The 18,249-nt window shown below is 37.5% G+C and overlaps 1 protein-coding gene across 2 annotated transcripts in view; it reads right to left on the bottom strand.

Moving 5' to 3' along the window:
- ZNF385B (zinc finger protein 385B) overlaps positions 1-18,249 on the bottom strand; it is a gene marked incomplete at its 3' end in the record, with an annotated part of 227,949 nt that overhangs the window by 112,880 nt on the left and 96,820 nt on the right. The gene's annotated exons all lie outside the window — the stretch shown is intronic.

Raw genomic sequence — 18,249 nt, forward strand, 5'->3', positions numbered from 1 at the left:
TTAGAAATTTGCTTATAGATAATGGGATGGGCTATGGAATAAAGAGATATCTTTTTAACTTTATAGGGGATGAAGAGTTATTTAATTTGTTTACACTTGTGATGAAGGCTAGAAGTCACTTTTTATATATTTCATTTATTATCTTTTTTCTTTTTTTGAATGTTTGATTTTTTCCTTCTATTCTCTTCTTCTCTAAGTTAGTTTGTATGAGTTATTATTATTGTAATTGAACTTCTTAATAAAATTATATTTTTAAAAGTTTCCTTTCACTCTGAAGCATCAAGAAATAATTCTCTTGGCTGTCCATAACAGTGCTGATGATTCTGACATAAAGGAATTTAAAAAACAAACTACTGAGGTGGATAAAATTTAATTTTGTACTGATATGGAATGTGAAAGTCATTGGCAGTTGGGGGTATACAATTTGATAAACAACAGCAATATTAATATTATGTTTAAAGAGCAGCTGTACCATAATTTAGGTGAGGAATTTTTTTTTACTTAACAAAATAATCCTCATAAAAACTAGAGCTAATTTTGTCAGAGATGATTTAGTAGAGGATTATTTTATGTTACAAAATGACATACATACATACATACATACATATATAAATGCGCGCAAGATATCCAGTCTTTTTAGTATATATTCATCCACATAAAATAAATGATATTCATACTCAATTGTAACAAAAGTGGACCAGCAATATATATTAACACTGTTTATTAGAAATTTTTCTAGTGCTGGTTATTCATTTTTTTCCCTATGGAGAAATTTTAATCGTCAACTATGCCATACCAAAATCCCCTGCAAATCTATTAACTTTGTGGAGTATAAACATTTTTCCAATTTACATACAATATATAAACTATTTACAGTTTTTAAGAAAAAAACAGACACCTCATGTGGCTAAAACAAGTCTTCAAGAAACAGACTCACCTCTAGTACCACTTTCCATTTTTTTATATCTTTACATAAGACAAAGTGGAATTGAGCAATAAGAATTAAAACTTATGAAGTGTTAGGTACACCTTTTGTTTATAAATACCTTGCAAATGCTATTGCTGTAATCATCCGCAAAATCAAGATGAACATTGCATGGAGGCAGTTGAAAATAAGGTGTTCTGCATTTGGCTGCATTATGTACTAGGCTGCACTGGAAAATAAGCCTTGGGTGATACTTGCCAAATAATAGCTCCCCTTCATCACATGAACAAGCAACATGCTTTATATATTACATCAGGGTTAATTGGAGGTTGCATGGCAAGCAGATGCACGGATAACTGAAGATCTGGAGAAGTTTGGTCTCTTTAAAAAAATAGACACACTTTTTGGAGATTACATCTGTATTTCTATATTATTTTTATTTACTTCTATATCGACATCTATGTATATTTGTTTACTAAAGCCAGCCATGTGGTCAGGTGTTTCCCAAACCTGGTGCAATATTACTACCATCCAGTCAGGTTATTGTCATTGTTTATAGTTAGAGGCTGATGTTTAAAGGAAAATCAAAAATCTTAAACACAAAAATTAATCATGGGAAACAAAAAACGAAACAGAACTCTATTCCCTTTCAACTTGCCAAATGGTTGCAAACAGAACTACAAATAATGTTTATAAATTAAGTTGAAGACAGAGAGAAATTTGAAATTCTGTTCTTAAAAAAAAACAACCTTAAAGGTGCTCAGGTATCAGGCTATTAAATATGTATTATATCTTATAAAGGAGCAAAGGAAGAAAAATTCATGCAATATGAAATTTGCGCGTAAGATGATTTAGGTTTGTAAGAAACAGCTGGTTAATTGGTTTATATAATATTTGGTATACTTATCAAAGTTACATGAAAAATAAGCAACCAATTTTACATTAATAGAGCATCAAGATTCATTATCTCTTTCTGAACATGTATACTTGATGACTTCTATCCACATCGTCTGAGAACTTACTCTATTACAGAAGTTATATAACTTCTTATTGTACCTGAAACTCATTTTCATATATAATTTGCATTAATATCAGGGGCATATGCCTTTATTCTCTGGTAAGTTTTCTACTATAAAAGCATTGCATGAAATAACTCACACACCTGTGCAGTGCCTATTATTGTCCCCTTGTAAGCCTTTTCCTGGCATTTGTTGCGTTGCTATCAACAATAACTTGAACATGAGATTTTTGGGTAACAACCTCAGAGGCTATTCTTTTGTTGTAAAAGCTCTCTGTTGTTATGGAGACAACAGACAAAGATTGATTTTCCTGCATCACAGATTACTATTACATAGAAAAGGCTATCATGTAATCTGGCTGATGAATCAGATGGTTAACTGAAAAGCCATTCATTATGGGTATTTTCAAATGTTTTGTTAAACACGTCCTGCTCAACCTTATAGAAATTCATGGGTCTTTCAAACATAATTAACTACTTTTATCCTACTTTTCTCCAGAATGTTTCCTTCATCCATTTTATTGTCACAATAACCCGATCAAGTAGATTAGAATGAGTGGGCCACCACTTAATAAGCCACCACTTATTAAGAAGTCATAGATTTTACACCAAGCTTTATTAATAATTGCTTGGGTTTACAAAATATTTTAAACTACATGGTTACAAACCAGAACTGCAGGATTTACACAATGCAGTATTCCAATACCAACTATATTGCATTATCATCTGGGGGGGGTTGCACTCTTGTCAGAAGCACAGAGGCGCTTTTGGGTTGAAAGGACTAGCCCAGGGCTAGCCAAGAAATTAAAAGACGCTTGCTCCTGGGGAGGAAAGCCATGGCAAATCTAAACAGCACACTAAAAAGCAGAAACATCATCCTGTCAACAAAAGTGCGTATAGTCAAGGCTATGGTCTTCCCAGTTGCAATGTATGGCAGTGAAAGCTGGACCATAAAAAAGGCTGAGCGCCAAAGAATTGAGGTCTTTGAACTATGGTGCTGGAGAAGACTCCTGCGAGTCCCTTGGAGTGCAAGGCGATCAAACCGGTCAGTCCTAGAGGAGATCAACCCTGACTGCTCTTTAGAAGGCCAGATCCTGAAGCTAAAACTCAAATACTTTGGCCACCTAATGAGAAGGAAGGATTCACTGGAGAAGAGCCTAATGCTGGGAAAGATTGAGGGCAATAGAAGAAGGGGACGACAGAGAATGAGGTGGCTGGATGGAGTCACTGAAGTAGTAGGCGTGAGCCTAAATGGACTCCAGAAGATGGTAGAGGACAGGAAGGCCTGGAGGAACATTGTCCATAGGGTCGCGATGGGTCGGACATGACTTCACAGCTAACAACAACAACAAGGCAACCTTGGCTCTTTTATGACTCATGGACTTCAGCTTCCAGAATTCCTGAGTCAGGAAGAAAAAGTCCCCTTTTTTAGTGCCATTGTGACTTTGAATGGTCATCAAATGAACTGTTGTAAATTGAGGACTACCTGTATTTATGGATGAATTGTCTGAATGCCAAGCTTCCAAGAATTTCCTAATATTTTTGGAGTTACCTTGATCCAGAATTCTGACATTTTCCTAGTTGAAGCTATCATTGAAACTGTCCACAGTTTGTGAGATTAAAGAGATTTCATTATGTTTTTTTTACTATTAGTTGGTATTCATGGACCTGCTCGGCTAGTCTTCTGCCTGTCTGTCGTACATAATGGCCATTAGAATCCTTACAATATATGTTGTAGATGACTCCTGTTTTTTATTGTTGGACTATTGGGTCTTTTGGTTTAGTTAATATGTCTTGGACAAGTTTAGTTGATTTGTATGCTACAGTAATACTATGTGATTGTTTGGTTTTTATTTGTATGCCATGTTTATTACTTTTATAAAATGGATAGCACCACCATACACAACAGAAGAGACCAGGCTATTGTAAGCCACTCTTAAACAATGTTATGTTTTGTAAAAGAGAACTAGAGCTCAAGGTGAAATGTAAGAGGAAGAGTTTCTGTTCAATAGGAACCCTATTGCTAAAATGGATGCTTCAGGTATGGTCTCTAACCAGCAACAAAAAGCTGTTCAAGCTACTTCTTATCTATTTCTCAGACATGGCATGTCTGATGCATTTGTTCAACAAAACCAATACTCTTTAATACAATTCTGACAGAAAATCCCTTCGGTTTGACTTTTTTTTTAAAAAAAGGCGGTATTATCAATGCTATGTGAGTTAGCAGACCATCGATCAAACAAAAAAAAAATAGATTTTTTGAAACTAATGCATTTGTCCACTATATGAAAACTACATAAAGTGAATCTTTCCAGTCTAAAACAGGAGATCTAACACTTCTCTGTTTCTCTGTATAACACAGATAATACATTTTATTCTCTATTTGTGCTGGGAGATTGATTAGGATCTACCTTTAGTTCTTTCTAAACCCCAAGACCTACAAACTGTATCGGGAGGTGAAAACCACATTCAGCAAGGAAATGTCCAGCTTTAGCACCTAACTTGGCCTGTCTGTATGTACATATCAGTACATGAGCGTGAGAGAGAGGAAAATAAATTATTTTCTCTCTGAAGATAGAAAATATTTCTATGTAAATATGATGTTTTGAAAAAGTATAATGTTGTGGGAGGGCAACTATGGCCCCTTTATGATCTATAAACCATGCTGGCTTAGGAATTCTGGAGTTGAAATCCATAGGTCATAAAGGGCCCATAGTTGTCCAGCCCTGGTTAATATCATTTTGAATCACTTTTTATACTTAAAGTTTTTATAGTTATACTTGATAGGAAGAAAAGCAAAGCATCATAGAAGTCTGTTTTGCCATGAACTGTACAGCCTAATACCTTTACAGCTACAGAACTTCATAACAGCCATTCCAGCACTAAAGGGATTGCATATAATCCTCAGTTTATGGTCAGAGTTGAGACTTTGATGCAATTGTTAAGTGAGTCATTGTGTGACTGGACCCAATTTTACATTTTTTTTACCATGGTCATCAAGTGAATCATGTGGTCATTAAGTGAATCTCACTTGTCCAATTCATTTAGCTAGTTGACTGTGCAAGGAACCATAATAATAAGGATGGGTGGGTAAATTGTTTTTTCTGAGGCTGTTATAAGTTTGAACCGTCATTAAATGAACAGGTGTGAGTCAAGGACTACCTGTTACTACAGGTAGCAGCTAGTCCGTCCTTACTGACTGCAGTTGGGAATGGAAATTATGTTGCTAAATGACTTGATGGTAAAGTGAAATGTCACGTGACTGTTCTGCCTGCAGTTGTTAAATGAGTCACTCCAATCGTTAAGGACAATGTCACATGATGGCAATTGTGAATTCCTGCCAGCTTCCCTATTGACTTTACTTGTCAGAGATCAATTATGAAGGTCGCAAATGGTGATCACATAACTGCAGGACACTACGACCATCACATATACACACCAGTTGCCAAGTGCCTGAATTGCAATCACTTGACAGCGGTGGACACTGCAATGGTTGCGACTTTGCAGCACAAACTTCAAATAACCACTGAACAAACTGTCAATGAAGGAGGACTATAGCTGGGATTCAATCATAATTTCTATAAAGCAAGATAGGAATAATTTAAAGATGGAAAATAAGCAATAACTCAAATAGTTAAGAGTATTCAGAATTTCACATGTCTGGATAAAATTTTACGATTTAAAATTCTTACTGCAGAATAATTAATTACAATATTTTCACCCTCCAAAATCTATCCTTACATCAGTTTTTTCCCCCCTCAAATGCCAGGGAAGCGGTGAGATCAAAACAGCCTCTCTTCTGAAAAACAGAAAAGCAACCATGTCAAGGTGGTGAGACTTTCCTTGTGTGAAGCCATACCTCCTCTTCAACATTTTTATGGTCTCCAACATTTTTCATATTTCTCTTCACATATTTATTATTCACATGAAATTGCCCAAAGTCCGCACTCTCCAAACCGCCGCCATCCCGTTTGCACAGCTGCCGCGTTCGTCAATGTTTGACGAACGCGGCAGGTCTCTGGACGGCGGCGGCTTGGGAGAGGTGTGCACGCTCTCCAAACCGCCGCCATCCCGTTTGCGCAGCTGCCGCGTTCGTCCATGTTTGACGAACGCGGCAGGTCTCCGAACGGGATGGCGCGCACCTCTCCAAAGGGGAGACCCGTCGCCGCGCAGGTTTTTTGCGCATGCGCGTGAGTGGACGCACGCGTGCGCACTTTTTGCGGCTCCCACTTTTTTGTTTGTGTGATGGAACCGGTTCTGAGTGGCTCTTTTCCTTTTTCCGGTTGCCGACCCCTGGCTTAGACTGAGACATTAGGCAACTTCCATGAATACGTAAACAAAGACAAGCTTTGCTACATTGGTAACTGGCTAAGGCTATAGCTCAACTGCACTTTAAAAAAAAAAGGATTCCTTTTCTGCAGTAAGCATATGAATTGCCCAAGACAACAAACTAAGGCAATATAAAACTATTATTTTAAATAAGATACTATAGGGGATCAAATTGGAAAAAGCACTTTTTCACCCAGTTGTTCCACACAACAATCTCCTCCCTATATTAGTGTTCAGAAAGTGAACTTTATCCTAGAAACTATGAGCTCAGTAGGAAGACCGAGTAACTTTAGTGCAGCATCATGGAGTACAGCTTTCAAAAACAACTCAACTTAATTTTATTTTATGAAAAAAAAAACTTTTCGCCACATTCTAATGTTATATTGTATTTATTGTATTGGTTTACTAAACAACCCGCTACAGACCTTATACAAACCTATAAATATTCCTCTAACTAAAAAAAGAGAAAAGACATTCCTATTTCCATGCAACTGGAAATTACACAGTAACTTTGTATAATGTATACCTATGTCTACCTAGGTTTTTTTTTTTAAAAACGAAACAACTCTGCTTCACCGTCTTCTGCTAATTCTCCAAGGGTTGATCTTTGTGTTCAGTAACTTTAAAAATATACATTTTGCTTCCTTTTCGGTGAAAAATTCAAATATTATATGTAACATATTATGAATGAAAAAAAAAAAACACCTATAAGAGAAAGAAAAGAGAAAACATAAACAGAAAAAAGATGGGAAGAAGGCGAAAATATTTCCCATGTGATCCTATATTGAGTCCTGTGCAAATATGTTTTAATCTTTGAAGGGTAGTGGAGGCAGCAGGAAAATATAGTGCTATGAGTGAACATGCCAAGGAATATACTGACAACATTCTCAGAAACTAAAAATAAGACTGGTGCATTAGGTATGATAGGATGGTTATTTCATCAATCACATCTAGTTCCAAAAATAGATTAACACTTTGATTCTGAAAATGCATTGCAAAGCATCATTCTCTAGAACGAAAATACCATTTGACTTAGTTAATGATAAAGAATATCTCAGCTGAAGAGGAAAACATCCATTTAAGCTTGTTTCAAAATAGGGGTCTTGCTTTCAAGTTTATCTATATGTCAACTATGGTTTATTTATTTTATTTAGACACTGCCCAACTCTAGACTGATTCTAGGAAGGTTAAAATATAGTAAAACAAAGTTTAAAAATATAGCAGACAACAAATGATGAATAAGATGGGGCAGCTGGCCAAACAATTCAGAAAAATATATACAAAACATAACCAAAAATACAACCCAGGGACTCCATCCACTTCTTTGAAAGGATTGATTCATATTCATAAACCTTCCACAAATGGAAATAATCTGTCTTCATGACACTGTACAAATCTGTTAGGCACCCTGGAATTCCAAATATTAATACATAAGGACAATATATACTGTAGGTTTATATTATAGTGTGGAAAATATATGAAATTTCTGAATGTAGTTGTATTTCAGTACATTCAGTACATAGATTTTTTTCACACTCTTAAAGAGCATCTCTTTATGAACTCTACACAAGTCTGTCACTCAAACATTTCACGGTATAAATCACAACTTACAATGATCCATATGAGAACAAATTAAGACTCTATATATGGAATAGCAAGCAACAAAACACTATCATAGGACAAATGTTATAAAATATTTCACTATTTTGATACTAGTGTATTAGTAGGTTCGAGATAACACAATTCATGCCCCAGTAAGTTCTGATTTATGGCAGATACCATTGAGCTGTTATTATTTTTTGAATTTGATTAACTATTTATTTCCTCAGCAACTCTTGCTGTACTGCCTCATTGGGAAGGGGATGTTCCTGGCAGGGATGAGTAAAGAATACAAAGAATGTATAATCCCAGCTGGATCAGTCAAGGCCTGAAGGTCATTCCAACTGCCGAGCTAAAATAAGCCACCACCTGTAATTGGCAGCAGTGATATAGGAAGACAGCAATACAGTAAGAAGCAGTGCTTTTTTTGTAAAAGAAAAAGGTGCCGGAACTCACACATGCCATACAACCCACCTTGCCTACCCTACAAGGTTCCATCCAAAAAAGGTGCCGGAACTCCGTTCTGAGCGTTCTATGAGGAAAAAAGCCCTGGTAAGAAGCATGAACAGAAGAAAACTTAATGTAATGAAAGATGAACTGAGTAGACATTGACAATTTAGGCATCAGCAAATTGAGATGGACTGGCATTGGACAGGAAAACCCAGTTTACTATTGAGGTTATGAAAAAATAAGGAGCAATGTTGCTTTTATATTTAGGGGGAATATAGCAGGAATAGTTCTTAGAATACAATAGATAATCAAATACAGATAGTCACCACTTAACTGCGCTCTTAGTGACTGTTCAATATTATGACATTGCTGAAAAAGTAACTTTATGAGTTCTCACACAACCTTTGCAGCATCTCTGAGGCCACATGATTAACATTTAGGCATTTTGCAACCAGCAGGCATTTACAAGTGTCACAGTGTTCCACAATTGTGGGATTGCCATTTGCATGCTTCGCAAGTAGCTTCCAACAAGCAGAGACAATGGGGAAACCAGCAATAGAATTGCAAGTCACAGGTCACATGATGTCTTTTTAAACCTCTGCATGAGATTTATTTAACAATAGCAGTGGAAGTGAGGTTGTAAGTCCGTCACAGTCATGTGATATCTCGATGACTGCATCATTTAGCAATGAAGTTGGCTGTTCCCTATTGTGGTTACTGAGTGAGGATTATTTGTAATATCAATTAGGCTCTGAAGATAATCCTTTAATATGACTATTATTCCAACCACTGATGCAGAGAAGATGAGTTAAATGAACTTTATTATCAAGTTCAGTCTGAAATCAACATGTAAGTAAGATGTGCTGCTTGTGGATGAAGATTGTTATGCAAAAGTAGGAAAAAGTAAGGAGGAAAATGTAGCTGGATTTATGGACTAGGAAACTGAAATGAAATCAAAGAATTATCTACTAATATCTGCCATTCAAATTGTTTCTTCATTGGCAAGCCATTCTTCAAACATCAAAAATAATCCCTACATACACAGACATGACCAGATGCGATACACAGAAATCAAGACAACTATGTTATTGGTAAAAGGTGGCAGAAGAGCTAATGATAATAGTAAAGAAGTGGATAAAGGCTAAGAGTGGAAGAGATCATGAACTACTCATGTGCAAGTTCTATGTTAATTTAAGCAGAATAAAACCAACCAGTTTCTATAATATGATGCTGAACATATACTGTACCATAATTTTCAAGAACATTGTTTGCTTTAAAGTGCTGGACTTCAGTGAATGACAGTGTTGCTGGTCATTGACTGACTGACTGACTAATTAACTAACTAAGCTATGCTGACTCAGGAATGCTGGGAGTTGAAGTCCATGAGACATAAAAGAGCCGAGGTTGCCTACCCCTGGCCTAACCCCATATTAATGGATCACCTCCCGGGGTCTGCAGACTGTAAGTCTAAAAATAAAATGGAAAGAGGAGAGATCCTCGAGGCACTCCACAAGTAGAGGTTTCCAGGGGGATCTCTCCTCTCTGATTACCACCAGCTGAAACCAATCCTCCAGAATGAAAGAGAGAAACCATGGTCAATGGTACCAAAAAACACCAAGAGTTCAATGAAAACCAAAATTACACTTCCCTGGCTTCAGGCTCTCCAAAAGTCATCTGCAAATGCTATAATGTACTTTCCATGCTGTATCCTGACTGAAACTACTTTAAATATTTCAAATGTAGATGGAAAATGATTATGTATTCATGCAAGTTCACCACATAAAGAATGTAACTATGGAGAGCTCTGAAATCATGACATATTGAGTAGCAATTCTACTTTTCCCTACAAAAGTGCAGATGTTCAGAGACAAGAGAAAGTGGTTGGAAAACTTGTGAGAGTTAACAGGAGATGACATCTTGATCTCTCCTTGTAAAGTTCTTTATTTCATGCAAGATACTTATATGTGAAAGATTCATCTAGAATCAAACTTGGAAGTATGGTGAATTGAAATATGAATTTAATTTGACTTAATTATAATACTTTATAACAATTTCTTTAAATATAGATACGGTATTGCAAATATATTTTACACTGTATTTCTCTGGTAGCTCTTTCTGGATTTTTTATTACCATGCCCATTTATTGCCTATTTATGATTAAATGTCTATAAAATTTATACTTTGAGGAGGCAGCATATTCAAGGATTCATACTGATGTGCTTTCTTATTTCTCTCCTTTCTTATACAGTAAAGTACAGGATGAGCTTGTTAGAATAATTAGAGCTTTGATATCTCTCATATATCAAAACTGCTATGTTGTATTCCAAAGAATGTATCTGTCATGTATTCACACCATGAATTATACCTGTCTTTTCCTTAGAGTTAACTTGTAGCCTTATCAGCTGTAAAAGTTATTTTTATATACTGAGGCATCCTATTTATACACATGCTCAAATTGTCTTTGATCAGTATTCTATATAAGACAGATGAAGCTTTAGCTCTCATGCTCATGGCTTATCTAGGTTCATGAGATCAGTGACACATTGCAATCTGCTACCTTTGGAAAATAAATCAACTATTTGGGCCATCTCTAGCTGTTGGTGTTTATTTGGTGAGTTTTTCACAGTTCATGTCATTGTTAGTAGGACAGGAAGACCTGATATTGAAAGGTTGTTCTGGGGTAGTCATCTACTGTCCCTTTTTTGTGTCAGCACTTTACTCCCTACACTCTGGAAGAACTGGGCTCCTGGAATGGCTCTGTTTTGACCCAATGACTTAAGTTACCAGTTGTCTTCCGGGTGAGATTCAAGGTGCTGGTAATGACCTACAAAGCCCTACATGGCATGGGTCCGGAATACCTTAGGGAGCACCTGCAGCCGGCATCAACTTCCCTCCGCCCAGTACGCTCCCACAGAGAGGGCCTCCTCAGGGTGCCACTGGTCAAAGAATGCCGACTGATGGCCACCAGGGGGAGGGCGTTCTCTGTGGGCGCACCGGATTTATGGAACCATCTTCCGGTTGAGCTCCGGATGGTGCCCGACCTCCGCTCCTTCCGGCGCAATCTAAAGACTTATTTGTTCGAACAAGCTGGCCTGGCCTGATGGTATGGGGTCGGGTTTTATTACTGTTTAATGTATCTTAACCTATTGTTATAGTTTTGGGCACTTTGTTTAATCTTTTTTAATTTTTGTATTTTGTCTTTTAACATGTATTGCCCTGTTCACCGCCCTGAGTCCTTCGGGAGAAGGGCGGTATACAAATGAAATTATTATTATTATTATTATTATTATTATTATTATTATTATTATTATTATTATTATTATTATTATTATTATTATTATTATTATTTTATTATTATTATTATTATTATTATTATTATTATTATTATTATTATTATTATTTTATTATTATTATTATTACCCAACTTTCAAAACTGGAGTTTGTTTATTCATATGTGAGCCTGATGTACATGTGTTGCAAACTCAGCAAGCTAATTGCAAGCTGTGCACTGGTGTGACATTTTGGGACTCTGAGATTTGAGTCAGTGTACAAGAAGCCACTGTGGAGGCTTTGGTACTTGCTTGCTTGCAGGCATTTCACTACCCAACTAAATAATATCATTAGTGTGTGTGAGTGGGGAGTTTGTTCCTCGAGTTTATGCAGCAGCTTACCATGCCGGTGTTGGTGGGTATGTGGGTTTTCTGCTTGGTAGTAACGGCTGCTCCATCCTTACATTGTCCTTACACTATAGAATCCATACAGTCCTTAGACATGTGTACTACCAAGGAGAAAACTACACTACCACCAACACTGGCAGGGCCATCACCAACATCAAATTTGGTCATAGACCAACATGCACTAGTAGGGTTATTGTATATAAACAGGGAGCAAACCACATACTCACTAGCACTAATGATGTAACCTAGTCAGGTGATGAAACATCTGCAAGCAAAGAACCAAGATCAGAAAGCAAAAAGGACTCCACAGTTCAACCCCAAGCTACATATAGTCTCTTCTATTAGATGGCTCTGTATGAAAATCACCATTGTTACTGAAATGTCCGTAACACCTTTCGCTGACTATCCAAGACAGAATCAAAGAACACTGGGCTGGGCACAGAATTTTTATTCTCCACTTGTATAACCACTGAGTGTGTGTGTGTATGTGTGTGTGTGTGCATTCCCTGTCTGCTGTTAACCAAGGCTTCCGTCAACAGTCAAGCTTCCCCCAGCTACACCACTGTGTTTCTGATGAAAAGCAAGTGAGATGGATGGCAGTGAATTTCCTAAGAGGCTGCAAATAGAAGAATAAAAGTTAAGAGGACTCTGGTGTGTTAAAAGGGCATTTTTAAAAAATGGGACAGGAAAACTCAAGTCTTAAAACCCCATGGTTGCCTAGAGGAAGAGATGCTATCTATTAAGGGGGACCGGGTGCTAGAATATATGCTAGAATATATGGAGTGAATGGACCAAATATAACAGGATAGTGATTTGTGGAATTTTCTTTTGCAGCTCAATGCTTTCTGAATTCTTTTTGTTGAGCATGCTACAGAGAGCAAGAGAGGCATTTAGGGGACATTCTATGCAATTAACTTTTCCTCGTGCTGTCTGTGAGGGCTTTCTTTTCATTGCTTGTTGTTACTGGCACTGTGAGCAGCAATCAAAGAGCTGCAGCATGCTTTTATTGGGGGGGGGGTGAAGAATGCATTCTGGGGTAGCAAGAAACCAGGACATGATTACCCACAGCTCAACCCACGTGACCAGAAGATAAGATAACCTTTATTGCCACTTTTTTTTTTTGCTGTGAGCACACTAGCCCACGTTAAAATGAAATCCTGTTGCCTGCTCTCAGAACTGGAGAAGGTTACTACTAAACAGGGAAATAAAGCTTTGCAGGAATTTCAGCTGTGAGAAACAGGATGGATGAGGCAGATAGGCGCTGAGGAGGCGGGATGGCATTTGACAGGTGCCTGGTGTCCCATATTTGAAGTGACCTGGTCCTGGTTCCCGAATGACAAGTTGCCCCAAGTAGAGCGTGAGATACAAGTATATACGAATCATGTGTTGTGGCCAGAGAGGTAGTGGAAAACTGTTAAAAACGTCATTGAATAGGAAGAAAATTGTAATCACTTGATTGGAAGAAGAACGTAAAAAAAAAAGGAACAGAATTAAGAAGCTGTTAGAAAGTTGAAAATAAATATGCTATGGCCAATTAGGCCCCCTGAGAAAAAGGTACCTCTTGTCACAAGGCTTCAGCAGTGGAATTGCCACGAACAAATGGGATATTTTTTCCTGAGCTGTCATATTCAGTGGTCTGATTCCTCAACAACCAGCTCCTGTTCTTACAAATAGATGTCTCTTTATTCCTACTACTTCCTTACCTCCAGGTTTAATTACAGAGCATATTTTTGTCGCACATCCAGAGAAGACCTCTGAATTTTAGACAAACTGCTGTCTTAAGAGGCTAAAGGCTAAAGAAACGGTGCACGGTGGGAGTGTTTAATTTGCATGGGAGCAACAGTGTTAACAGTATTTTCTCACTCAATGTTGTATACTACTGTAGGCCTTTTGATTTTTTTTAATGTTATTTTAGATGGGACACTGTTTACTGATGGGTCCACAAGGCAGTTTAAAATTTGAAGTATTCTATAAAGCAGCGGTCCCCAACATTTTTGGTACCAGGGGTCATTTTCAGAAGTAAAATGTCTTCCACAGACTCGGGGGGGGGGGGGGGGTTAGGGGGATGGTTTCATGTGCAACCTAGAGCCTGTGCATGTGCAGATAAAGCTTCGCTTGTATGCCTGTCGCTTACACGGTCTGGCTTCTAACAGACCATGGAGTGATGCTGGTTCATGGTCTGGGGCTTGGGGACTCCTGCTATAAAGCATGGAGTGATTTAATTTCTGTGATTTAATGTTGTGAATCAGGAAATAACCAGGGTCCTTGCTGGTGAGGGGGGGGGAATTGTTACATAATTTGCTGCCTCTCCTTCTAAATTATAGTCTCAGTTTGGGGGGGGGGGGAAACATTGTGAAATGAAAATAAAGAGTTCAGGGAGATGTCTCTGTTATAGTACTGCAATTTGGAAGAGTTGGCCTTGGGTCTTTTCTAATATCATTTTTAAAATTCGACATTGCTACTAGGACCATTGTAGATACGCCAGAAGTATTGTTTAAAACCAGAGGTATTTTTTTTTTTGTCCTGAGACTTTGTTCTGTTGCTATCGAACACAGTTTTTCTTGTTTCTTAAAAAATCGATACCTATAATTTTTAGGCTTCATCAGTTTTGCTCAAAGAAATTCAGTAGTCTTTATAGCCTAAAGTTATTACAGGCGTCCACAATGGATATCTAACCTTACAACAGAATTAGAGAATCAAGAAATTAGTCATACAGATATTTCCATCTGTTCCTTTGGCCAGTAGAAAATAATTACATTTTCAAAGTCTCAGTTAACTCAGTAATAACTTTACAATAGGTTATGCTTTTTATCCTGAAACATCAGTCCTTTATTTATATGTTTAGCAATGAACCATGATTCCAAACAAAGACTTTCAAAATTACTTCCTAAGGAGCCAGCGCCTGAAATTCTCTCCCCATCACTGGTGCTTTAAATTTTGCTACTTGCTCAAACGAGTAAGCTATGAAATATTTGAATCTTTATTCTACAACATAGTTCATATAAGTATCCAATAAGCTATATACTTAATGGGATATACAACGTAAGTAAAACAGTGAACAAATGTTTTATGACTGTTGAACAAGCTTAAAGGAGGTAACATTCAAGTCTAAAAAGAGACCATCAAGACATATAATTGTTTGTCTGGCAAAAGCCAAGTTTTAGCATTGTAGCTGTCCTCTGTGCCATACCAGCTAATGCATATGCAAAAAACAAAAGATGTAAGTCTGATGTTTTAGAAATAGGTTTTGTTTTTCTTAAGGCATGTTTACGTTTCTTCTATGGTAACAGGCTCTGATAAATGCAACCATAAAGATGAAACATCAGCATCTATCGGGAATAACACATGAACATAAATTGCACTTCTAACCTTCATTCTAACTTATGAATGCATTATATTCAAGAAAATGCTAGTAGTGACCAATCTATTCATGGATGTTGACAACTGCAGTCATACCCTATTACAATTACTGTAACTGTTTGTTGCAATGTTATTTTCAAGGTGCACTTTGTCGTGGTCAAGCTTTCCAGGAAGACTTCTCCTTAACCTAAAAGCCCAGAAGGAGAAGGAGGAGAAAGAGAAGAAATAACTCATTTCTATTTGGGCTACTGCATGCAGTCCTCTTCCCTGATTCAATATTATTTGCTTGAGCTGTAGAAAGAATACAGTATGAGATACCCAATGCACATAAATCATGATCTCCTAATTTGAGACTGAACAGGGTCTGTCTAAGTGGAGAATGGATTTGAACATGGATCAGTCTGGCTGAAGTCCAGTTCCTATACTATACTTATTTGATTCTTCCGATACGCTGACCCACAACTCATACCAGTGTCGAGCAATTTGTCTTTGGTTGTGCTGGTGGTTCAAAGTAGTACGAAACAGAGCGTAACAATTTTGGGTAATTTATATTCCTACCAATCACTTTAATCAATGAACCCGAGGGCCATTATAGTAGAAATAAAAAGTTAACTTTTCCTGAGATTGCATGGATTTTGCTATCAGACTGATTTTTTTTAAAAAATATACTGTATATCTTTCCCTACTTTTCCAATTAAATGGATTGCAAACTAAGAAGCCTTGCACACACACACACACACACACCCCTCAGTAAATGAAGTACAATAACCCAACAAAGGCTACCAACCTCAACAAGAATATGCCCACATCAGGGAAGCTTCTGCTGCAACACTCAACAAAGTGGGCTTCTTGCCATCTGCTTCCCTAGCTTCTAGCAGCCTCTTAACAGAGCATCAAAGAATAAAGAAGCACGAGGAGGGAGGGAATGGGTGAGCAATTACAAGCAGAAAGGAAAGATTGTGGATAAGAATGATTTAGAAGAGGAAAGCTGCTTGACTGGGTCCCCAGTCACCGAAATTTTTCTTCTTTGCTACTATAGTGAGATTGCTGATGTCTGAAAGGCAGAAGTCTATTACATCTCTCAGCAACTCTTTGGTCTTCAAAAATTGAACTTGCCTCCTTGTTGGTGGTAGAAGCACTGCAGGTTTTGATCCCATCGCCCATATTCCAATTCTCCTTTCCTATTCTGTGAGTTGTTTGCTTACTTGTGAGTGTTCTGAAAACAAAGTAAACCACTGCGGAAGAAACTCAGAGGAAAGACTCTTTCCTTAGTGCTTCACAAAACACTTAGAGGGACAAGAGAAAATATGTCAGTGTCTTGCTTGGGGGCAAGCCAGAGAGAGAAGGAAGACAAAAAGATTAGGGGAGATAGTCAGAAGAGAATCCAGGAGAATCTGGATAAAGAATCCTCCACTAGCAACATCAGTGGTAGCAGTACTTGTTCATATTCACCTTCCACTTGAATTTGCACTGAGAAGGCTGCTTCAGCATGTAGCACCTGAAATTGTTCTAAGTCAGCGTGCAGAGGAATGGAAGTTCCCTAAGGCTGCATTTCGTGCTTGCAAAACCCACCATTTTTAAAATATCCTTCACAATAGAACAAATATAAAGAAAATCCTGCTTTGGGGATATATATTTTCAAAAAAGGTAGTTATGGTTTTATTAACATTATTTTGCCAGATATTTTAGCTGAACCAGGCCTCAAGATTTTGCATTAGCAGAACGTAACGCGTCTCTCAAAACAAGCTTATATCTACAAACAGCCCTCGGCTTACAACAGTTCATTTCGTGAACGTTTTCACTGCATTGAAAAGTGACTTATGTCTATTTTTCACACTTATGACCACAGCAGCATCCCCGTAGTCATGTGATCAAATTTCAGATGCTTGGGAACTGACTCATTCTTATGATGGCTGCAGTTTCCGGGGGGTCATGTGATCAGCTTTTGTAACCTTCTGACCCACAAAGTCAAGGCAGAAGCCAGATTCACTTAATAACCATGGTACTAACGTAACAACTGCAGTGATTCACTTAACAACTGGGGCAAGAAAGCTTGTAAAATGGGGCAAAATTACCTTAACGAATGTTTCACTTAGCAACAGAAAGGCTGTGCCCAATTGTGGTCATACATCGAGGACTACCTGTAATGTTTTTAAAAATACAGAGCTGATTCACAGTAGAGGTATTCCCGGCTGTAGGGGACAGGGTCAATACACAGTAGAAGTTAGGAGAGAATTCTTCTTCTGCAGATTTACAACTACAACTCTGAGGAAGATGGGCAGTTAAGAAATACGAAATATAAATAAATAAAGTGCTAACTGGGTAGTCCCAAAGATTTCAACAAGATACTTCTCCTACATTGCCTTCTCTTTGTTACTGTTAACTCAGCCCAAGTGGAAAATACTTTAAATAGACAGCACTTTAGGTAATACTGGTTAATGCACAGTGGGATCACTCAACCAGTAGCAAACCTCATCCCCAGGGGAGGCTGCCAGCTCTACTAACTGCCAACATATCTTCTGGAGCCTGAAGCTCAGTTTTTGTGCCTTACTCTTTGACTAACAAATGTAGACCCCAAACTCTTAGAAGGGCAAGCGATAATTTTTAAAAATTCACCGTTCAAATCAATATATTTCCTTTAAAATCGCATATCGTTATGTCTGAGTTGCAACGGTTACTTAGTTCAGTTTCTTTTTTCTAATATTCTATTAATTTTCTAATTTTACATTTAAGTATTTAAAAACCAACGTGGTGGCTGGGTTAATCAATAGTTCAATAACAAAATCTTTAGTACTAATCTCAAGTTACAACATCAAATATTTCCTCTCTTTTTTCCCTTAACATTTACTGTCTTGTATTTAAGCTAATACAGTTCTTATTATAGCAACTCA

This window comes from Vipera ursinii (assembly GCF_947247035.1).
Source record: "Vipera ursinii genome assembly, chromosome: 1".
Classification (NCBI taxonomy): Eukaryota; Metazoa; Chordata; class Lepidosauria; order Squamata; family Viperidae; genus Vipera; species Vipera ursinii.